At 41.0% G+C, this 24,686-nt stretch overlaps 1 protein-coding gene and 1 long non-coding RNA gene across 2 annotated transcripts in view; both read left to right on the forward strand.

The window, feature by feature from the left end:
- LOC311242899 (uncharacterized protein) overlaps nt 1-24,686 on the forward strand; it is a gene marked incomplete at its 3' end in the record, with an annotated part of 128,447 nt that overhangs the window by 75,868 nt on the left and 27,893 nt on the right. The window lies entirely within an intron of this gene.
- LOC311243279 lies at nt 12,300-19,894 on the forward strand. The gene is made up of 3 exons (XR_014620653.1): nt 12,300-12,383; nt 12,710-12,767; nt 19,624-19,894. It is a non-coding gene; the product is annotated as an uncharacterized lncRNA (long non-coding RNA).

Raw genomic sequence — 24,686 nt, forward strand, 5'->3', positions numbered from 1 at the left:
GATTGTTAGGCGGAAATAAAAATAATAAATAAGGTAATGGGAAATAAATCAGCGTCCATAAAAATGCCTAGCCATTTCATTAGTAATAGTAAGACTATAAAAAACATGAATGAGGTGGTTAATGAATTCAACAATTTTTTTGTGAATGTGGGGCCAAATCTGGCAGATGCCATTCAAAAACACGATGAACCATTACAGGAAGGATGGAGAGGAGATAGTAAAGTACTGCAGTCTATGTTTTTGGGAAATGTCAGTGAAGCAGAAATCATATCCATTGTATCAAAGTCAAAGAATAAGACATCCATTGACAGTGATGGGATAATAATAATTTTATTTGTATAGCACTTTTCATACAGAGGTTGCAGTTCAAAGTGCTTCACAACAGTAGAACATACAGGCATAAGCAAGCATAAAAAAATTATAAGAACATTTAAATACAAAGAGATAGAGATACAGTAATACAAATCTAGTCCCTTTGCAGGTTGATGTGAACACAACATGCAAAGAACATGCAATACAAAGATAATAAACATACATACTAATTGTGTAGTAGTTATTATTATTGTATTAATATTCTACAGTATCGGCAGATCGCTGCCATCTCAAATGAATCTTCTGTACATCCCTGCAAGAAAGCCATTGAGAATATATATACTGTGTTATTTAATTTATTTAATCCATATGTGTTGTCTGGAAGCACTTTGCCTATATTCTATTATAATATTTTTTTTGTTTGTGTTTTATGTTACATACGTCTGGTGGCAATCAATTTCCCCCTTTGGGGATTAATACAGTATATTCTCTCAAATCATTTTCAATTCTCCGTTTTCTATCAACAAATCTCGCATATCCTTGTCAGACAGATTGCCATACATGTCCTATTACATTCTAACATTTCTCTACTCTACTACTGTAACGTTGAATCTTGAGACACAACTATATTTGAAAGGAACTGCAAACTTGAACCACGGCCGTGACGTATGTTCGCTTCCGGTTTGCGCGATGAGTTACTGTATAAACGGTTTCCATCTAGTCCCTTTGCAGGTTGATGTGAACACAACATGCAAAGAACATGCAATACAAAGATAATAAACGTACATACTAATTGTGTAGTAGTTAGTTATTATTATTAAACACTAAAACTACGATACCCAGAGCTCATTGCGCAAACCGGAAGCGAACATACGTCAACTTTCCTCGCCACGTCCTTTAACTATTCCTCACCGGCAACTTATCTAATTTAAAAGAAAATTAAAACATCTTTTCAAAATCTTTCTTCACATCTAGATTTGTAAATTCCACATAACCTTAGATGTTGTTCTTTAAACATTACGTAGGCCCCTTACCCGCTCGCGAATTGAATGCCACCCCATACGTTAGGCTAAAACCAAGGATTTTCGTCCATCAGCCCGTTTTAAACAGCGTAAATACGACATTTCTCTCCGTTCTTAAAGCAATCAACTTATATACGCCAACTCCCCCACACCTTAGCTAGTATCCCTCCGTTTTTAACAACAATCCGACGGTCGCAACATATTTTAAAACACATAGTTTGTTTAGCTGGGGACTATAAACAGAACCGGTGTATCCGTATTTCTGTATGCCTACCTAGCCCTGCCCCCAGACTTCAGAATTACCCACTATATATTATATTCTCAATGGCTTTCTTGTTGCAGGGATGTACAGAAGATTCATTTGAGATGGCAGCGATCTGCCGATACTGTAGAATATTAATACAATAATAATAACTAACTACTACACAATTAGTATGTACGTTTATTATCTTTGTATTGCATGTTGTGTTCACATCAACCTGCAAAGGGACTATAATATGGAAACCGTTTATACAGTAACTCATCGCGCAAACCGGAAGCGAATATACGTCATCTTTCCTCGCCACGTCCTTTAACTATTCCTCACCGGCAACTTATCTAATTTAAAAGAAAATTAAAACATCTTTTCAAAATCTTTCTTCACATCTAGATTTGTAAATTCCACATAACCTTAGATGTTGTTCTTTAAACATTACGTAGGCCCCTTACCCGCTCGCGAATTGAACGCCACCCATACGTTAGGCTAAAACCAAAGATTTTCGTCCATCAGCCCGTTTTAAACAGCGTAAATACGACATTTCTCTCCGTTCTTAAAGCAATCAACTTATATACGCCAACTCCCCCACACCTTAGCTAGTATCCCTGCGTTTTTAACAACAATCCGACGGTCGCAACATATTTTAAAACACATAATATTAGCTAAAACCAAAGATTTTCGTCCATCAGCCCGTTTTAAACAGCGTAAATACGACATTTCTCTCCGTTCTTAAAGCAATCAACTTATATACGCCAACTCCCGCACACCTTAGCTAGTATCCCTCCGTTTTTAACAACAATCCAAGGTCGCAACATATTTTAAAACACATAATTTGTTGAGCTGGGGACTATAAACAGATCCAGGGTGCACGGAAAGGGCTGTAGCGTATTTCTGTATGCCTAGCCCTGCCCCCAGACTTCAGAATGACCCAATCAAATGTGCCCTGTCATTGAAATGCAAATACCAGCATCTGCGTCATGTACCACGCCCCTAGACGTCCGCCCCCAGACGTTGCTACTCATCTCAGCTAGTTCATTCGCAGGTTGCGAATGAACTAGCTGGGTACCCAACTAGCTCATTCGCAAAGATGACCTAGCTAGCTGGGTACCCAGCTAGCTAATGTGTCTTTGCGAATGAACTAGCTGGGTACCTAGCTAGTTCATTCGCAAGGATCATTTTGCGAATGAACTAGCTGGGTACCCAACTAGTTCATTCGCAAAGATGACCTAGCTAGCTGGGTACCCAGCTAGTTCATTCGCAAGGATCATTTTGCGAATGAGCTAGTTGGGTACCCAACTAGCTCATTCGCAAAGATGACCTAGCTAGCTGGGTACCTAGCTAGCTCATTCGCAAAGACAAATTTGCGAATGAGCTAGCTCACTACCTAGGTTGCAAATGTGTCAGCTAGCTGGGTACCCAGCTAGCTAGGTAGCACGTGTCTTAGCTAGTTAACTAGCCGGCTTTGTCCCATAGGCTTTACACCAAATTTTGCCTCAGCTAGTAGCTAGCTCATTCGCAAAATGGTCCTTGCGAATGAGCTAGCTGGGTACCCAGCTAGCTGACACATTAGCTAGCTGGGTACCCAGCTAGCTCATTCGCAAGGACCATTTTGCGAATGAACTAGCTGGGTACCCAACTAGTTCATTCGCAAAGATGACCTAGCTAGCTGGGTACCCAGCTAGTTCATTCGCAAGGATCATTTTGCGAATGAACTAGCTGGGTACCCAACTAGTTCATTCGCAAAGATGACCTAGCTAGCTGGGTACCCAGCTAGTTCATTCGCAAGGATCATTTTGCGAATGAGCTAGTTGGGTACCCAGCTAGTTCATTCGCAAAGATGACCTAGCTAGCTGGGTACCCAGCTAGTTCATTCGCAAGGATCATTTTGCGAATGAGCTAGTTGGGTACCCAGCTAGTTCATTCGCAACCTGCGAATGAACTAGTTGGGTACCCAGCTAGTTCATTCGCAACCTGCGAATGAACTAGCTGGGATGAGTAGCAACGTCTGGGGGCGGACGTCTAGGGGCGTGGTACATGACGTAGCTGCTGGTATTTGCATTTCAATGATAGGGCACATTTGATTGGGTCATTCTGAAGTCTGGGGGCAGGGCTAGGCATACAGAAATACGCTACAGCCCTTTCCATGCACCCTGGTTCTGTTTATAGTCCCCAGCTCAACAAATTATGTGTTTTAAAATATGTTGCGACCTTGGATTGTTGTTAAAAACGGAGGGATACTAGCTAAGGTGTGCGGGAGTTGGCGTATATAAGTTGATTGCTTTAAAACGGAGAGAAATGTCGTATTTACGCTGTTTAAAACGGGCTGATGGACGAAAATCTTTGGTTTTAGCTAATATTATGCGTTTTAAAATATGTTGCGACCGTCGGATTGTTGTTAAAAACGCAGGGCTACTAGCTAAGGTGTGCGGGAGTTGGCGTATATAAGTTGATTGCTTTAAGAACGGAGAGAAATGTCGTATTTACGCTGTTTAAAACGGGCTGATGGACGAAAATCTTTGATTTTAGCTAATATTATGCGTTTTAAAATATGTTGCGACCGTCGGATTGTTGTTAAAAACGCAGGGATACTAGCTAAGGTGTGCGGGAGTTGGCGTATATAAGTTGATTGCTTTAAGAACGGAGAGAAATGTCGTATTTACGCTGTTTAAAACGGGCTGATGGACGAAAATCTTTGGTTTTAGCCTAACGTATGGGGTGGCGTTCAATTCGCGAGCGGGTAAGGGGCCTACGTAATGTTTAAAGAACAACATCTAAGGTTATGTGGAATTTACAAATCTAGATGTGAAGAAAGATTTTGAAAAGATGTTTTAATTTTCTTTTAAATTGGATAAGTTGCCGGTGAGGAATAGTTAAAGGACGTGGCGAGGAAAGATGACGTATATTCGCTTCCGGTTTGTGCGATGAGCTCTGGGTATCGTAGTTTTAGTGTTTAACAAAGACCACTACACTTCCGCGTTACATTGAAATCGGGGAGGAGATTGCGGGGGGAGCATATGAATGAATGTGGACGAGAGCCGTGATGTAAGTGGTTGCCGATACGGCTGTGGGGGTGCTAGAGACATGATCGAATAGACGTTTATGCGCCTCGCTCTCCTGAACACGGCGTGACCCATAACTAATCGATCAGAACTAAATCGGCAGAGAAAAAGCCCATTTTAAAGCACCTATTCCGCATGGACATGCGCAGAGTGCCCATGGAGTCTGGACGACGCGAGATGACGCTCGAATGAATGTGGACTGTTCTATCAGAGGGGGGAGCTTCGGTGGCCAATGTCCTTTCAGCCGAACAGGATAATGAAAAAATGATCCCACTAAATGGCCAGACGCGTCTTATGGCGACATCTACAATTACCTCATTGAGTCTCCAGGTAGACTAATGTTTATATTTAAGTGCAGCGGTCTGTAGCCACTTACATGACCATCGAAGCTCCCCCCTCTGATGGATATAAATATTGTCCACATTCATTCATAATCCAATGTACAGTGTTGTTTGTACAGTTGTACAGTGTCCCCCACCCACCCCTCCTACCCAACCCCCCCCCCCCCCACTCCTACCCAACATATTGTTTTCTGAATGATATTTACTATTATAGATGTTGCATTAAGTTTAAGTAGAATTAACAATTCCCCCCCAAAATCTATCTACTTTCTCTAAATATCTCTCATGTATCTCTGTACATGTCAAAATACTTCCCAAAGGTCAGTGAATACCATGATCACAACACCAGAGGGAGCTCCACAAATCATGTAAAACCCAGATTCGGCTCAAACAAGGGACTAAACACGTTTAGCAATTATGCCACATCAATGTGGAACGCCCTACCCAAAGCTGTAAAGGAATGTGAATCACTACCCACTTTCAATAACACTCTCAAAAAACACCTACGGGAGACTGCAATTCGAAACTGGCCCCTACAAATGTCCTAACCCAGTTGTACAATAAATGACCAAGTATGGCTTTGTCAGTATTCCAATGTACAGTGTACAATGTGTGTCCCCCCCCCACCTCCAATGTACAGCCCCCACCCAACCTCCTCCAATGTAGTTTCTACGTCAAATACACTCTTTTTCTGGACACTTTTGTATCACAAACAGTACTGTATTTGCAAATCTGATATGTCATAAATGTATAGATGTACTGTCTATCTGTATGTCATATATGTTATGATGAATTGAAAATGGGGAACCCTGATGTAAACAAGACGAAAGTCTTTCTCTGGTCTGCAACCCCTTAACAATTGTATGTATTGAGCTGTACTGTACTGTACCCATTCTGCAATCTGTTAATAAACTTTTCAATCAATCAATCAATCAAGAGGCTCTATTGTTATGCCTTATTGCCCAACATTACAAAATTGATTATTCTTATTTATACTAACAATGACTAAATTCACACCATTCAAAAGTGTCATTATCACTGTTTTGTTTAGCTAGAATACCTGCACCACAATATAATTTGTGAATTATTAGCCCACTCACCCCCCACAGAGGTGATAAGAGGCATTGAGTTTCAAAAACACACAAATTATTCAAGAACATGCTTGTCAGAGGATGGTTTATTAATCCAGAAATTGTAAGAATTCTATTTACATGATCTATTATGCCAGTAATACTCTCAGTATTCATTCAGTGTACTCATGCATTCACAGGAATATTGTTAATTGTTCAATATATATATACAAAAAAAATGTAATTGTTTAATTTGGGTTAACCTTCTGTCGTGTGGCAGTGAAAGGGTTAAGTGGCACTTTGGTAATTCACATGTAAAATAGAGTGGTTATTTGTGCTTGACAGGTGAACGCCGAACGCTGCCTAGTCAAAGCAAGTCTGAAATAATGTGAAAAAGAGTTCCAGTAAAAGCATTGTAAAAAGTATTTTTTTTTTGCTGTTTAAAATATATTTTTTCTTGACGTTTCTTTTTATGAAGGAGAGCATGGCGCTGTAATATTATTTAAAGGCACTTAATGCCATTGTAAAATTAAGTGGGAGTGTTGTAATATTATTTAAAGGGACTTGAATGCCATTGTAAAATTAAGTGAGAGTGTTGTAATACAGTACTTTTACCTTACCACTAGATGGCACTATCAGTCACTCTCTTTTTTTTTTTTGCTGCTTAGGCACTCTTTCGAAGTTGGTTTTCGGTTAGAGTTTGTCTTAGAGCATGGCGATAGAACGCCATGATATTCTGTACCCGCAAAAAGCTAAAACAAAAGGCTGGCTGTCACAAAACAGTCACATCTAGAGACCTCAAAACCTACTCTAGCGAGGCCTTTAACCTTGAACTGGAGAGCCTGGACTGGTCAGATGAGCTCAATGGTACACTGGTTGAAGAAACATGGCTTGGCTTCAAAACCAAATTCTCAACAATACTAAACAACATGGCCCCCCTAAGAACCACCAGGGTAAAAAATTGCGCTGAGCCGTGGATGCACACTGAAATACTGACCGTAAAAGTAAAAGTCAGTCAAAGCTTACCAAAAGCACAAGCAGTGAACTCCAAGCCCATGTGACTGAACTCAAACTAGAAAGAAACAGACTAAGAAATGACGTAAACTCCATGATAAAAACTGCAAAAAAAAATCATCAATGACAAAACTGAGGAAAACAAAAATAAACCACATGAACTTTTTAAATTACTCAATAATCAACTAGGCTGCAGTAAAAAACTTAAAATCAGGTTCTCAAACATAAACATAAAGACGGACAACACGCTCATCACAGACAAACTGGATGTAGCCAATTACTTAAACACTTTCTTCACAAACATAGCCACAACACTGATAAACAAACTACCCTCCCACTCAGGGCAGTATGGGGTAGAACACATAGTAGCATACTACAAGAACCTAGGCGTCCACAAAGACGATTTCAAACTGGAAATGGTAACTATACAGATGAGGTACTCAAAAAACTGAGCGCCCTCCAACCGAACAAGGCCACTGGCCATGACAACATCCCCTCCAAATTCCTCAGAGACTCAGCAGCCGCCATCACCCCAGTCATCACACACATAATAAACCTCTCCATAAAACAGGGACACGTCCCCAAGGACTTCAAAATTGCGAGAGTAACACCCCTGCACAAAAAGGGCAGCAAATTAGACCCAGGCAACTACCGCCCTGTTTCTATCCTTACATCCATCTCGAAAGTCATGGAAAAAATAGTATACGAACAGGTCGAAAAGTACCTCGCGGATAAAAATCTAATCTACGAATTCCAATCTGGATTCAGAACATCCCACTCCACTGACACATGCCTTCTCTATTTGAACGACCACATCAAGCAAGAGGTGGACGGGGGCAAATACTGCGACATGGTCATGCTGGACCTACAAAAGGCCTTCGACACTGTCAATCACACCATTCTGATTGACAAGCTAAAAGCAATTGGTTTTGATAGTCTATCAGTGAGCTGGATGCAATCCTACCTGGAGGGGAGAGAGCAGATGGTGGAGGTAAACGGTACCCTACCCCCCCCCCCCCCTCACAGTAAGCTGTGGTGTTCCTCCACAAGGAAGCATACTAGGTCTGCTACTGTTCCTAATTTATGCAAATGACATGTCGTCAGCTTGTGACTGCAACTTGTTCCTTTTTGCGGACGACTCAGCCCTGCTGGTCTCTGACAAGAACAAGTTACAGGTTGAAAAAACCCTCAGCTCAGAACTAGGCAAAATCTGCATATGGCTTGCCGACAACAAACTATCATTACACATGGGCAAAACAGAGTCCATTCTCTTCGGTTCAAATAACAAACTCAGCAAGACCGACGGCTTCTCAGTTACAGTGAAAATGGATTGAAAATGGGGGACCCTGATGTAAACAAGACGAAAGTCTTTCTCTGGTCTGCATCCCCTTAACAATTGTGTGTATTGAGCTGTACTGTATTGTACCCATTCTGCAATCTGTTAATAAAGTAATAATCAGAGTAGGGGTTAGAGAGGGGAGAATGGAAGGTGAGGATCAGGGGTTTAGAAAAGGGCATTTGTCAGTAGAGGAAGTACAGGAGGAGAAAGAGAGGGTGTGGGGGGAGAAGTTGGAGATAGTGGCATTTGTGACAAGAGTAGTGAATACAATAGTGATGGTTAGCAGTAGGACAGAGAGGTTAAAGTTAGTAGTTGAAGCAGCAGTACTAGACATGGGTATGAAGGGGTTGACAATGGGGCAAGTATCAAGGGAGTTAGGGAAGTTAGGGAAGAAGGTTGTTGTGAGTGATCAAGTAAGAGAGTTAGGGAAGGTGGTGGTGAGTGTTCAAAAAGGCCAGAGTCAGCCCGCAGGAGGCAATGAATGACTCATAGATTAGGTTTGGATAGGGTGGTGATGGTGATGTTAGGGATGGGGTTTTTGTTTTGTGTGTTATGGGGTTGAATGGATTGTATGCAATCCTATACCTGGAGGGGAGAGAACAGATGGTAGAGGTAAACGGTACTCTACCCCCCCCCCCCCCTCACAGTGAGCTGTGGTGTTCCACAAGGAAGCATACTAGGACCGCTACTCTTCCTAATTTATGCAAATGACATGTCGTCAGCCTGTGACTGCAACTTGTTCCTGTTTGCGGACGACTCAGCCCTGCTGGTCTCTGACAAGAACAAGTTGCAGGTTGAAAAAACCCTCAGCACGGAACTAGGCAAAATCCGTAAATGCCCAAAACCCCCACTACCTCCTAATAGACAGTCTCCTCCCCACCGCATGTATATATTCCCTCCCCGCCGTATGTATTTCTCTCCCACCCACCCACCCCCTCCTAATGTACAGTCCCCTCCCCATCATATATACTCTGTCAGGATCTAGGGGTAACAGTACTGTATATTTGAATACCGTTTATGTCACAAATGTATCAGTACTAAATACCTATATGTCCCTATGCCATAAATGTCATGTATGTTGTGTATGTCATAAATGTCTATATGAATTGAAAATGGGGGACCCTGATGGAAACAAGACAAACGTCTTTCTCTGGTCTGCATCCCCTTAACAATTGTGTGTATTGAGCTGTACTGTATTGTACCCATTCTGCAATCTGTTAATAAAATGTTCAATCAATCAATCAAAGTTTGTAGTCACTTGAACTGTGAATTCTAAAAGACAGACACTTCTAAAAGCACCCCTCCCCCAAAGACTAATGAATTGCGTCACCTCCAAGACCACGTGACTGAACTCAAACTAGAAAGAAACAGACTAAGAAATGACGTAAACTCCATGATCAAAACTGCAAAAAAAAATTTCATCAATGACAAAACCGAGGAAAACAAAAATAAACCACGTGAACTTTGGAAATTACTCAACAATCAACTAGGCTGCAGTAAAAAACTCAAAACCAGGTTCTCAAACATAAACATAAAGACGGACAACACGCTCATCACAGACAAGCTGGATGTAGCCAATTACTTAAACACTTTCTTCACAAACATAGCCACAACACTGGTAAACAAACTACCCTCCCACTCAGGGCAGTATGGGGTAGAACACATAGTAGCATACTACATGAACCTAGGCGTCCACAAAGACGACTTCAAACTGGAAATAGTAACTACAGATGAGGTACTCAAAAAACTGAGCGCCCTCCAACCAAACAAGGCCACTGGCCATGACAACATCCCCTCCAAATTCCTCAGAGACTCAGCAGCAGCCATCACCCCAGTCATCACACACATAATAAACCTCTCCATAAAACAGGGACACGTCCCCAAGGACTTCAAAATTGCGAGAGTAACACCCCTGCACAAAAAGGGCAGCAAATTAGACCCGGGTAACTACCGCCCTGTTTCTATCCTTACATCCATCTCGAAAGTCATGGAAAAAATAGTATACGAACAGATCGAAAAATACCTCGCGGAAAAAAATCTAATCTACGAATTCCAATCTGGCTTCAGAACATCCCACTCCACTGACACATGCCTTCTCTACTTGAACGACCACATCAAACAAGAGGTGGACGCGGGCAAATACTGCGGCATGGTCATGCTGGACCTACAAAAGGCCTTCGACACTGTCAATCACACCATTCTGATTGACAAGCTAAAAGCAATTGGTTTTGATAGTTTATCAGTGAGCTGGATACAATCCTACCTGGAGGGGAGGGAACAGATGGTGGAAGTAAACGGTACCCTATCCCCCCCCCTCACAGTGAGCTGTGGTGTTCCACAAGGAAGCATACTAGGACCGCTACTATTCCTAATTTATGCAAATGACATGTCGTCAGCTTGTGACTGCAACTTGTTCCTGTTTGCGGACGACTCAGCCCTGCTGGTCTCTGACAAGAACAAGTTACAGGTTGAAAAAGCCCTCAGCTCGGAACTAGGCAAAATCTGCATATGGCTCGCCGACAACAAACTATCATTACACATGGGCAAAACAGAGTCCATTCTCTTCGGTTCAAATAACAAACTCAGCAAGACTGACGACTTCTCGGTTACAGTGGGTGACAATATTGTCACAAGGAAAGATGAAATTACCTACCTGGGTTCCATCCTAGAGGCTAATCTTTCCTGTGACAAAATGGCATCCAATGTAATAAAAAAAGTCAACCAACGAACGCGATTCTTGTACCGGATCTCCTCTCTGGTAAACAAGAATACCCTGAAGACTCTAGCAGGAGCACTCATTCAAGGGTACTACGACTATGCTTGCACCTCATGGTACCAAAGCACCTCAAAGGCACTAAAAAACAAATTACAAACATCTCAAAACAAGCTAGTCAGACTACTACTTGACCTGACTCCTAGAACCCACCTCACCCCTGCCCACTTTGACAACCTAGGATGGCTTAGAGTAGACGACAGAGTACAGCAACTTGCAATGGGCCTGGTCTACAAGATACACTACGCGACCAAGGTACCCATGTACATGTCAAAATACTTCCCAAAGGTCAGTGAATACCACGATCACAACACCAGAGGGAGCTCCACAAATCATGTAAAACCCAGATTCGGCTCAAACAAGGGACTAAACACGTTTCGCAATTATGCCACATCAATGTGGAACGCCCTGCCTAAAGCTGTAAAGGAATGTGAATCACTACCCACCTTCAAAAACACTCTCAAAAAACACCTACGTGAGACTGCAATTCGAAACTGGCCCCTACAAATGTCCTAACCTAGTTGTACAGTAAATGACCAAGTAAGGCTTTGTCAACATTCCAATGTACAGTGTAAAATGTGTGTGTCCCCTACCCAACCCCCCCCCCCCCCCCCCCACCTCCAATGTACAGCCCTCACCCAACCCACCCAACCCCACCCCACCAACCTCCTCCAATGTACAGTTTCTACGCCAAATGTATATACACTCCTTTTCTGGACACTTTTGTATCACAAACAGTACTGTATTTGCAAATCTGATATGTCATAAATGTATAGATGTAGCAGTACTGTCTATCTGTATGTCATGTATGTCATATATGTTATGATGAATTGAAAATGGGGGACCCTGGTGGAAACAAGACGAAAGTCTTTCTCTGGTCTGCATCCCCTTAACAATTGTATGTATTGAGATGTACTGTACTGTACCCATTCTGCAATCTGTTAATAAACTTTTCAATCAATCAATCAATCCCCCTCCCCTAAATCCCATTTGTCCAATCACATTCTATCACCGCTCAACTGTATGCAGCTTAACAATTGTCTGTCTATCGTCATATTTTTGGCCACAAGTGGCGCTGTTGCGAGTTTGTGGTGGCGCTGTTACAACATTTAGGAAATAGGAGCAGAGAAGAAGATCCCGATTTACAGAGCTAAGATCAACAAGTTAACGTTAGCGCCGCGGTTTGAAACTTTGAAGGTGAGTGTGTAAACTAGTCAATACGATCTTAAACATGTCACAACAGCAGTCAGTGTATATTTTCAACAATACGTTTGTTTACCAATAGGTTAAAGTGTTTTTGAGTTCGTGTTGGCTTGGCACTGTTTCAACATTTCGATTTAGGTGACTCGACTCAGTCTCGTGTTTTCTGCTACAGCTACAGCTTATCTATCATAATAACGTTACATGTATGGGAGTTTGCAAAGTTTAAATTGTATTAGCTGTTACATTAATACATTGTGTCCTCCTATCTATCTATCTCAAATCTCACTGTCTATCTGCTATGCTTTTATCTTTTACTCAAGTTTATTTGAAATCGAAGACACTCTGACGTCACGAGACCGCCGCCATCTTGGTATGAGGGTAACAAACTGATTTCTACCATCAAATGTGTAAACTGTTAATATGTACCTCAGTTGCGTGTGGGTCAATGAACACACTTGGGTTTATCAAACCGTGGGTTTAGTCTAGATGGAAATAGGGGTCCACGCGCACCCCCCGGAAATGTTTATGCCACCTGATTTTTCTTAATCCTTAAAGTGTCTACTTTCAGAGTCTGCCAGGTGCCAAGCTGAAATAATGTCCGAAAGGCTCAATTTTTAACCCTTTATTGCACCTAACACAAAACCGAAACATAAAAATTTGATGTAGCAAGACTCAAGAGGCATAATCTTTGAAGAAATGCGTGTCTAACCAACTACATTTTTATTTTTCAAACGCATAGTGAATATTTGTTGACAATCAGTTTTTTTTTCAATCCTCCAACTGTTTATTTGGAAATTATATTGGGTACCAAGCTCAAATAATGTCCCAAAGGCTAGTTTTAACCCTTTATAGCACCTAACCCAAAAATCTAAAAATGAAAATATAATGTAGAAGAGTCATAACTTTTGAAGTAGACAACCAATACATTTACCTTTTCATGTCACTACCAACTTGCTGACCTAAACTACTCATCCTCATCGTCACTGAAGAGATCTTCTAATTCAATTTCTTCCATCTCCAGCTCTTCATCCTCATGCTCGTACTCTCCATCCACTTTACCCACAGACAAAGTTATTGTTGGCGTAATCGGTCACCTTGTCAAGGGCTGCATGCTCTTCTGACTCTGCTCTCTGAGCCAGTACCTCAACAAGAGAAGGAGGGAGGATGGGTCCAATTGCCCAGACCGGTTCCAACACCTCCTCTTCTCCTGTCTTCTCCCAGCCCATGCCTGGATCATGTGGTTTTGGGCTCTTGATTATTGCCTTGTCTGCTCTCTTATAGAAGGCTCGCTGGACATGTGGAATGAGACGGACCTTGGCAGGCGTTCCAGGTCTACTTTTGACTTGGAGTCCAGGACTTTGTCAGCGCCGACCATCTTTCTCATCATTTTCACCCGTACTGTGTCAACTGATGTCATCCGTGCTTGGCCATACATAATGCATGTGAAGCTCTCCATCTCCTCTTGAAGCTCATCAGTGACCATCCAGTCTGCACCAAGCTGCCTGAAAGCTTTGTGGAGTTTACGAGTCTTTTCCAGCTTCTTCAGGGGATTCACCTTGCATTTGCCTTTAAAAGCGCTGATACAGTCCTCCCCAGTAAAGTCGTAGAATCCCAGCAGTGTGCTACAGTAGTCGGGGCCCAGTAATTCCTCAGCAGCAGGGGTAAAGTTGGCATTCTTGGGGAATTTGGGGCCAACTCTTTTGAATGCCAGCTCTGGCAGCGTCTCGGGAGGCGTGATCTTAAGGCTTCTCATCTTGGATGACCTGTCATAGAGAGGAAGGGTCCTTTTCTTGGTGCTCACATGGCTCTCCTTCACTTCTTGAATCATGATTCCCCCGGCGCTGTTTACCACATTTGAACCATGAACGTTGGTGGTGATTCTGTTCAGGTTGTCCCACTCGCTGTGAAAAACAGTGTTTCCCTCGCCAGTGGTGATTTCAGGGGTCATGTTGGTGGACATCTCATCAAAAGCATTGGCCATGGCTGTCTCAAGTTCCATACTGAAGTCGTATGTCTCCGAGTGTCCTAGTCGTGAAAGGATGGTTGTGAGCTGTAAAGAATAAGATAAACAAATGTTTTTTTGTATCAATATCAAATACCTGTATGAAGCATAGTTGAGCAATGACAATGTAGGACCTCATAAGCAATAAGTTAGTTGATCACTCACCTGTTTGCTTCGATAGAGGTGCCGAAGTGTGGCACACAGGAGGATGTGCTTTTGGAGTTTCACTTCACTTGCTGTTAGTTGCTGCTCGACACTAGGGCTGCACGATTTTGGGAAATAATCTAATTGCGATTTTTCGGACAGATATTGCGATTGCGATTATAATTTTTTTTAAGCAGCCCCACAGAGGTTTATTGTAAAATGCGGCTTGCATCTGGCCTACGCGGTGGGTCTGTTCGGGACACAGAGTCTGAACATTTTTCTTTTTACCTGGGAATCGATACCGGTACGGTACCCAACGGTACCTTTTTTTCCCTGTACTTTACTCTCCCTCTCTGAAGTAAACTTCACAACACACAATCTAAAACCCCTTACCTCCCTCTCCCAAACTGTTCCTACAACAATTTTTTTTATGTTGCATGATCATGTATATTTTGTATTATAATTTTTTTTGTGTTTAAATATCAACATTATCTGGCAATCCTCAGTAAATACTATCAAATGAGATATGAGACACGTGCACACACACACAGAAAAGGAGAATTGCTTAAATTATTTTAGAATACTTCAGCTAATGAAGTTAAATGTTTATTATCAACTATCCAGTTCGTTTTTATAGTGCAACGTTTTTCTACATTAATTGAACCAGTAGAGAGAGATGCCCCCACCCCCCCCCCACCCTTTCCTTACTCGGCTCAGATGTTTTCTCTGACTTGAGCAGGGTTAGCTAGGAACAGCTTTCTCAAGCTTCGCACCTTGGGCATGGAATGGGCTACAGGACCATTATCCACTTACACCCCAGTCTCTCTTGGTGAATTTAAATCTGTATTACATAACTTCCTACAAGAAGAATGTTGCTGCTTTCTGTAGTCGGGTCCCAACTGCAAAATTACTGTATTACCCTGTATTATACACTTTTACTATCATGTAGACTATTCTGCTTTGTTTTTGTGTTTACATGTGATGTATTGTATATTGTATACATGCACATTTATTATGTTCTTGTGTGATGTATCGCAAATTTTTATTGCTGTGTGATGTATTGCAAATGTTATTGCTGTCATCTTGGCCAGGTCTCCCTTGCAAAGGAGATCTTGTCTCTCAATGGGACTTCCTGCTTAAAATCTTATTTATTTAATTTTTTTTTAATTGCAGGCGATTTGATAATTGCATCATTACAAATTGCGATTTCGATAAAAAATTGATTAATCGTGCAGCCCTACTCGACACACATCTTGTGTAATCGAATAGACCAGCCTCTGCGTCTTCTCACACTTTTCTTCATCAAGTGTCCCAGTCACCACTGAGCTCAGAAATGGTACAAGATGCTCTGGGAGCAGTTCATCCATTTTCACAGCATCCAGCTTGTGTGCAGTTGGGGGCCATGGTAGCTCCTTTGACTCTTTGAATGCCTTTATAATGTGAGAATTGAGGGTGAGTGCTGCTTCTTGTAGTTAATCAGATGTTCCAAGTTTGTACGCACATTTAACTGCTTCATCTACAGTAATGCTTGAGCTGTATATAAGGTTCAACTCTAGAATATTCACTATGTGCTTTAAAAAATGAAAAGGTAGTTGGTCATACACACGTTTGGTCATTTCTTGCTGTTTTTGTCCAGAAATACAGTCAAAATGTTGTCAAATGTCAACAATAACCATCCCCTTGAATTCCTAGGATCAAAATTGTGTGGGAAAATGTATTTTCGCTCTGTAAGTCGTCTACCTCAAAAGTTATGCCTCTTCTACATTATATTTTCATTTAAAAAAAATTGGGTTAGGTGCTATAAAGGGTTCAAACTAGCCTTTGAGACATTATTTCAGCTTGGTACCCAATATAATCTCAAAATAAACACTTGGAGGATTGAAAAAAAAAATTATTGTCACCAAATATTCACTCTATGCGTATTGTATTGTATTTTTTGTCCAGAAATACAGTCAAAATGTTGTCATGTCAAAAATAACCATCCCATTGAATTCCTACGGTCAGAATTGTATGGACAAATGTATTAATTTGTCTCCATGTTGTTTACTTCAAAGGTTATGCCTCTTGCTACATCACATTTTAATGTTTCGGTTTTGGGTTAGGTGCAATAAAGGGTTAAAAATGGAGCCTTTCGGACATTATTTCAGCTTGGCACCTGGCAGATTCTGAAAGTAGACACTTTAAGGATTAAGAAAAATCAGGTGGCATAAAAAGTTCCGGGGGGTGCGCGTGGACCCCTATTTCCATCTAGACTAGTTTATTTAACATCTAGTTGTGACGTGACGACAAGAGCAGGTTCACAGTAGCGAGGCAGTTTGTAAGCAGTAGTACTACAGGTACGGTGGCTCGTAGTAGACGATAGTCAAACTGGATAATCATTTAGCCAATGATCTACAAAATGCATGCGTTGAGCTCCGTTTTTATTACATGGAATTATAAACAAAAGGTCAAGAGCAATGTGTTTGGTTAGCAGACATGTCCAAAAAAGGAGTAGAGGGAAGCTAAGCTTATTGATCCCTACCCCCTTACATTTATGTTTGTTCTTCCATTAATTTGACTAGATATAACATAATTTAGTATAGGGCTGGGCGATATGGAAAAAAATCATATCGCGATAACGATATGATAATTTTATTTTATTTCTCGATATCGATAATTATCGAATTGTTATAAGTATAAAATTTTTTTTTTTTTTTTTTAACAACAGATGTTTGTTTATTTTGCAGAAATTCTTTGTCATTGCCGCCATCTTCAGTGTTACATCCCCTCACACTCCAGTTCTCAGGCTGCAGCTGGTTTAAAAGCTAAAGTAAACCGGCTTCTCTGCTGGCTGTGGCTCCAGAGGAGTTGAACAGTTCTGGCTCTGCTAGTTTATTTTCGATCTTTTGGCGCTTTTTTGGTGGACAAACCACCGCACTGTGACTCGTGACTGGAGTCTAGTTCTGCTAGCACACAGCCTACTGTGTACAGATGGTTTCAAAATGTATTTTAAATTAGAAAGCAAACAAAATAAATGGACAAGAGAGAAATAAATCTGAATTTGGTCAGTATTGTCATTTGGACAAGCAAAGCCATTACTTTAAGTTGCAGGCAAGAAAGACAAGTCTGTCCACTGTCTCTGGTTTTAAAACTGCCCTGTTGCAGGTAAAAAAGGAAAAAAACGATTTTTCGATTTTTTTTTATTTCGATATTCGATATCGATTATTAAAATATATCGCGATATTTATCGTTATATCGCCCAGCCCTAATTTAGTATATTACAATATAGAATATACTTTTACTTATACCGGTATTTAAAAGAGAAAAATCAAATAAAATTGATTCACTTGACAGCAGTGAATATAGTACAGCACTACATAACACAATATAACATAACTTTGTTTATCCTCATTACTCATTTCTGTATTTCTCTAATGTGTGTTTTTTTTAGCTGCTTTTTAAATTGTGCTACATGTTTACTCAGTTTGATGTATTCAGGTAAATTATTCCACAACTTCACTCCACACACCGATATGCACATGCTTTTCAGCGTAGTGTGTACCATTTGTTGTTTAAGATTCCCTCTCCCTCTTAAGTTATATTCTCCTTCCCTGTCTCTGAACCATTTTTGAATGTTGCCTGGGATTAGTTTGTATCTGGCTTTGTATACAATGAGGGCAGTTTTTAAATCCACTAGATCCATACATTTCAATGCTTGTAGCTTTATAAATAAGTTATTAGTGTGTTCATAATATCCTACATTGTTGATTATTCTTATTGCTTTTTTTGCATGGTGCATATTGGCTGTAGAGTGCTTTTGTAGGTATTACCCCACACCTCCGCACAGTAGCTCATATAGTCATATACCATAGGAAGAGTGTACAGTACAGTGTATACAGTGTTTTTTGGTTTAGAATGTGCCTTATCTTGCATAAAACACCAACACTCCGTGCCAATTTAGTCCTGACATATTTGATATGAGGTTTCCAGTTGAGTTTGTTCACAGTATCCATAATTTCATTTTTATCCGTTTTTCTCAAGAAGATGGTACTTGTGTTTCGTTATATAAAATAATTAGAAACACCTCCCCCTTGTGGCGGGGTTATCTCCTCTGCCAGTTTACATTAACAAAGAATCTGTTGAATCTTTCTGCCACCTCATTTTTCTTACTTACTGACTTTCCCTCATCTATAAATTAATCTGGAAAGCCACAACTGTTGATTTATTTCTTAGAATTGAGTTTCGAACCTGTCCATCTCACAACTGATGTCTCTACAGGTGTGTGTGCGTGTCGTGGTGGCTTGGGGCGCAGCGACACGAGAAGGCCTGAGCTCAGTGTTTTGGGCACATGTAGTGATGCAAGATATATCGGCCGCTGATATAATATCGGCCGATATGGCCGTTTCTTTACACATCGGTATCGGTCCGATATCAAGATTGGGCCGATATAAAATTTTTTTTTTTTTTTTTTACATGTTTTGGCCTTAAAGGGGAGATGAAGCGTTAAACAATATGAGCCTAGTTTGTTTGTTGTGTACCTTGGGTAAGACATGGTCCTATAATCAAATGTGAAATCCTGCTTATTTGTCTGAAAACTCGTATTCAATTTAATATTTAATATATTTATTATTGTTGTGAGAGTAAGAATGCTTAAGTGCCTGTAGTAAACTGTGCCGTACTGTGTTTAAGCCAGAGCAGCAGACGGAGGACCTGTTGGTTCTGACCGAGTCCTGGTTCTGCCTGCTGTCCCACCAGCCCATAGACATGTTCCGGGGAAATCAGCACACAGCCTGAGCTGCACTGTGGGGCGATGAGCATATTCACTGAGTACTGAGCACAATGTTGCCACTGTCTCCTCCATAGACATATATAAAGACTAGATGACTCACTGGCCAAGTTAGTAGACAACATTGTCCTAATAAATTAAATGAGTCATATAAATCTTCAATCGCAGCAGGGACCTCAACAGGGGCCGCACCATTGTGCAGGGCTGGGGGTTTTCAGCACATTTTATTATCATAAAATGTGTTTCTTGATATGAAAATGTGCTTCTTGATATGAAAAGTATCTGACTGATGCACCTAAATTATGTATTTCTGTTTGTCTCAGGTGATGTGATTACTCAACAGTTTGGGGACTTTCTGTCTGTTGAAGCAAGAGATAACGGCTTCCTCGCCTACGGGAAGGCTGGGTCCTGGTCCTGGCCCAGCTCATCACAAAATCCAACACCCTCAGGAAGCGCCAGAGAAAAGATGGTGGAACTAAAAATGGTTGAAGCAGAATTGGAGAAGAGGGCCATAGAACTGCGATACATGCCCCCCACATGACATTATATACATTGGAGAGTATATACATTTGAGGGGGAAGAAACTGTACATTGGAGGAGGTGGGGGTTGAGTAGGTGGGGCGGGGGGGGGGGGGGGGCGGGGGGGGGGGGGGGGTAACTGTTCATTGGAGGGGGTTGGGTTATAGTCCAGTCATTATAGGCCAGAATTAGGCTAAACCTAGGACAAATTGCAACATTAGCAAACTCAACTGATTTTGTATCCTCAATATGTCTTTAGTGAGAGAAAAAAAGTCCCAAGGAATCCCATCATGGGAAATGTGTTTTTTTTCAATGTACTTGATTGCTGGCAGGATCACTGACGACACTGTCTTTCAGAGATTGTGACGCGTTCAAATTTTGAGGTAGCTCAAAAGTAAAGATACCATTTGATTCTAGACAACCTCGGGTTTCCAATGAGACCAACCATGTCATGTTACCTCATTGGAAAGGGGGCTACATACCTAATTATTCAAAGTTAAGATGATTTTTTTTGGGGAGGGAAATATGGCCATCACCATTTTTCAAATGGTCCCTTGGCCTTCTACCTCAATATATGTTAATGAAATGGGTTACATGGGTACCTACAAGCCTCCCCTATACAGACATACCAAATTTATGTTAAGCCCATGTAGTTTTGTGCAAGAATCATGTAGTGTTTTGCATGCTGTACAAATATGTAGTTTCCGCCTATTATAAAAACCCCCATCTCCATGGACCTATCCCCACGGACATAAACCCTTGAGCCCCATCCTCATGGACTGAGCTCCACAGAGCCTATCTACTAATATTCCAAGAAGAAAAAAATGTCTTTATCAAATGTTTTGATTAGTTCTAGCGTGTATGCTAATTGGTGCATATCAAATAAGATAATGTGTGATTTGCATGAGTAAACAGAATAATTCAATGAAGTTGTGATTGACTTTTTTTCTTGTCTTTGTGTGTGTAATCAGCTTGTGAGTTTTTATAGTGATATCTAAAAGTAAAATTTTCACCACTGTTATAATCGATATGAACATATATAGGTCGTTTTCAAAACTTTCCCATGATGGGATTCCTTGGGAGTTTTTTTCCCTCACTAAGGACATAATGAGGATACAAAATCAGTTGAGTTTGCTACTGTTGCAATTTGTCCTAGGTTTTTTCATATGACTGGACTATTAGGACATTTACAGAGGCCAGTTTCGAATTGCCGCCTCCAGTAGGTTCTCCTTGAGAGTGGTTTTGAAAGTGGGTAGTGATTCACATTCCTTTACAGCTGTGGGTAGGGCGTTCCACATTGATGTGGCATAATGTTTGTTTGTTATGTTTTAATAAACATCTTTGGACCATGTGTAAATTTTTTATTCAAATACAAAAGTCTGGTGCAAATTTCGCTTGAATACGCTCATTGGAAATACATTTACTGAACAAAATGTTGATGTGTTCAATAATTATTTCCCCCACTGTACACTGCTATCATACATAGTTATATGGGTTATATGCAGGTGTATAAGTAGGTATATAGAATTATTATGGTTATATATGCTGTAAATATAAATTAATACTCTTGATTCCAGTCCAGTTCTGCTTGTGGAGCAGACCTCAATCACACTAATCTGTAAATTCAACTAAATTTATTTATTTAATAAACATTTATATGTAAACATGCCAGATTGTAGCTATAAACTCATTTCCATCTACAAACTTTAACACACTTGGGTGGTTACTGTATAAAGTAGTAAGTCACTGGATGGTAACCTGGTTACTGTATTATTAAAAACGGTAAGTCACTATGGTGAATATTAGGGATGTCCGATATTATCGGCCGATATCGGCAGTAAAATGTGATATCGGTAAATTTTTTTTTTTTTTTTTTTTACATTTATTTAACCTTTATTTACCCAGGCAAGCAAGTAAGAACCAATTCTTATTTGATTTATTGTCAAAAGTATGCATGTTGGTTTAATTCAACAACAAGACATATGTAATGTTAATTTTTACTTTTTTAATTATCATATTTTGCACAGATAATGCTTACATTTAGAAAGCCTTTTGAATGCATCCAGTGAAATTATTAATTACCTGAAATTATTCAGTTTTTTTGGGGGGAAACCCTGCATATATCGGTATCGGTTGATATCTGTATCGAAATTAAGAGTTGGACAATATCGGAGTATCGGTAAAAAAGCCAATATCGAGCATCCCTAGTGAATATAAAACGTTAAGTGGATGGTTACTGTATAAACGGTTTCCATCTAGTCCCTTTGCAGGTTGATGTGAACACAAAACATGCAAAGAACATGCAATACAAAGATAATAAACGTACATACTAATTGTGTAGTAGTTAGTTATTATTGTATTAATATTCTACAGTATCGGCAGATCGCTGCCATCTCAAATGAATCTTCTGTACATCCCTGCAAGAAAGCCATTGAGAATATATATAGTGTGTTATTTAATTTCTTTAATCCATATGTGTTGTCTGGAAGCACTTTGCCGTATTCTATTATAATATTTTTTTTGTTTGTGTTGTATGTTACATACGTCTGGTGGCAATCAATTTCCCCATTTGGTGATTAATAAAGTATATTCTCTCAAATCATTTTCAATTCTCCGTTTTCTATCAACAAATCTCGCATATCCTTGTCAGACAGATTGCCATACATTCTAACAACTTCAGCCATTTCTCTACTATACTACTGTAACGTTGAATCTTGAGACGCAACTATATTTGAACGGAACTGCAAACTTGAACCACGGCCGCTGTCCGCCCCGCCCCCAGACTTCAGAATGACCCAATCAAATGCGCTCTGTCATTGAAATGCAAATACCAGCATCTGCGTCATGTACCACGCCCCTAGACGTCCGCCCCCAGACGTTGCTACTCATCCCAGCTAGTTCATTCGCAGGTTGCGAATGAACTAGCTGGGTACCCAACTAGTTCATTCGCAGGTTGCGAATGAACTAGCTGGGTACCCAACTAGCTCATTCGCAAAATGATCCTTGCGAATGAACTAGCTGGGTACCCAGCTAGCTAGGTCATCTTTGCGAATGAACTAGTTGGGTACCCAGCTAGTTCATTCGCAAAATGATCCTTGCGAATGAACTAGCTGGGTACCCAGCTAGCTAGGTCATCTTTGCGAATGAACTAGTTGGGTACCCAGCTAGTTCATTCGCAAAATGATCCTTGCGAATGAACTAGCTGGGTACCCAGCTAGCTAGGTCATCTTTGCGAATGAACTAGTTGGGTACCCAGCTAGTTCATTCGCAAAATGATCCTTGCGAATGAACTAGCTGGGTACCCAGCTAGCTAGGTCATCTTTGCGAATGAACTAGTTGGGTACCCAGCTAGTTCATTCGCAAAATGGTCCTTGCGAATGAGCTAGCTGGGTACCCAGCTAGCTAATGTGTCAGCTAGCTGGGTACCCAGCTAGCTCATTCGCAAGGACCATTTTGCGAATGAGCTAGCTACTAGCTGAGGCAAAATTTGGTGTAAAGCCTATGGGACAAAGCCGGCTAGTTAACTAGCTAAGACACGTGCTACCTAGCTAGCTGGGTACCCAGCTAGCTGACACATTTGCAACCTAGGTAGTGAGCTAGCTCATTCGCAAATGTGTCTTTGCGAATGAGCTAGCTAGGTACCCAGCTAGCTAGGTCATCTTTGCGAATGAGCTAGTTGGGTACCCAACTAGCTCATTCGCAAAATGATCCTTGCGAATGAACTAGCTGGGTACCCAGCTAGCTAGGTCATCTTTGCGAATGAACTAGTTGGGTACCCAGCTAGTTCATTCGCAAAATGATCCTTGCGAATGAACTAGCTAGGTACCCAGCTAGTTCATTCGCAAAGACACATTAGCTAGCTGGGTACCCAGCTAGCTAGGTCATCTTTGCGAATGAGCTAGTTGGGTACCCAGCTAGTTCATTCGCAACCTGCGAATGAACTAGTTGGGTACCCAGCTAGTTCATTCGCAACCTGCGAATGAACTAGCTGAGATGAGTAGCAACGTCTGGGGGCGGACGTCTAGGGGCGTGGTACATGACGCAGATGCTGGTATTTGCATTTCAATGACTTGATTGATTGATTGATTGATTGATTGATTGATTGATTGATTGATTGATTGATTGAAAAGTTTATTAACAGATTGCAGAATGGGTACAGTACAGTACAGCTCAATACATACAATTGTTAAGGGGATGCAGACCAGAGAAAGACTTTTGTCTTGTTTACATCAGGGTCCCCCATTTTCAATTCATCATAACATCATAACATCATAATAACATAACATCATAACATTCATTTAACGTTATGCAGTGTTTGTGAATGTTAAATGTGGGGAATGTTTGTGCTGCTGTGACACATTAAGCCTTGGCTCACCCTTGAGTTACCATATTGTGCTTCCTTTATGTTAATAAATATCATTTTTGTTTACAAACCTGGTCATTTTGAGTTACCATATTGTGCTTCCTTTATGTTAATAAATATCATTTTTGTTTACAAACCTGGTCATTTCTGTCAACCAATGAGCTGACAGAACCACCCTCCACCCCCAAACACCCTCTGCTCCGCCCCAAAACAGCCCTCCGGTCCACCCCCAAACACCCTCCGCCCCCAAACACCATCAGCTAGCTGGTTAACCAACTAGCTCATTCCCAAAATGGTCCTTGCGAATGAGCTAGCTAGCTACCCAGCTAGTTGATTCGCAAGGACAACCTAGCTAGCTGGGTACCCAGCTAGCTCATTCGCAAAGACATATCTGCAACCTAGGTAGTGAGCTAGCTCATTCGCGAATGTGTCTTTGTGATTGAACTAGCTGGGTACCCAGCTAGCTAGGTCATCTTTGCGAATGAGCTAGTTGGGTACCCAGCT

The sequence above is a fragment of the Notolepis coatsorum genome, assembly GCF_963971535.1.
Source record: "Notolepis coatsorum genome assembly, chromosome: 16".
NCBI classification, from domain to species: Eukaryota; Metazoa; Chordata; class Actinopteri; order Aulopiformes; family Paralepididae; genus Notolepis; species Notolepis coatsorum.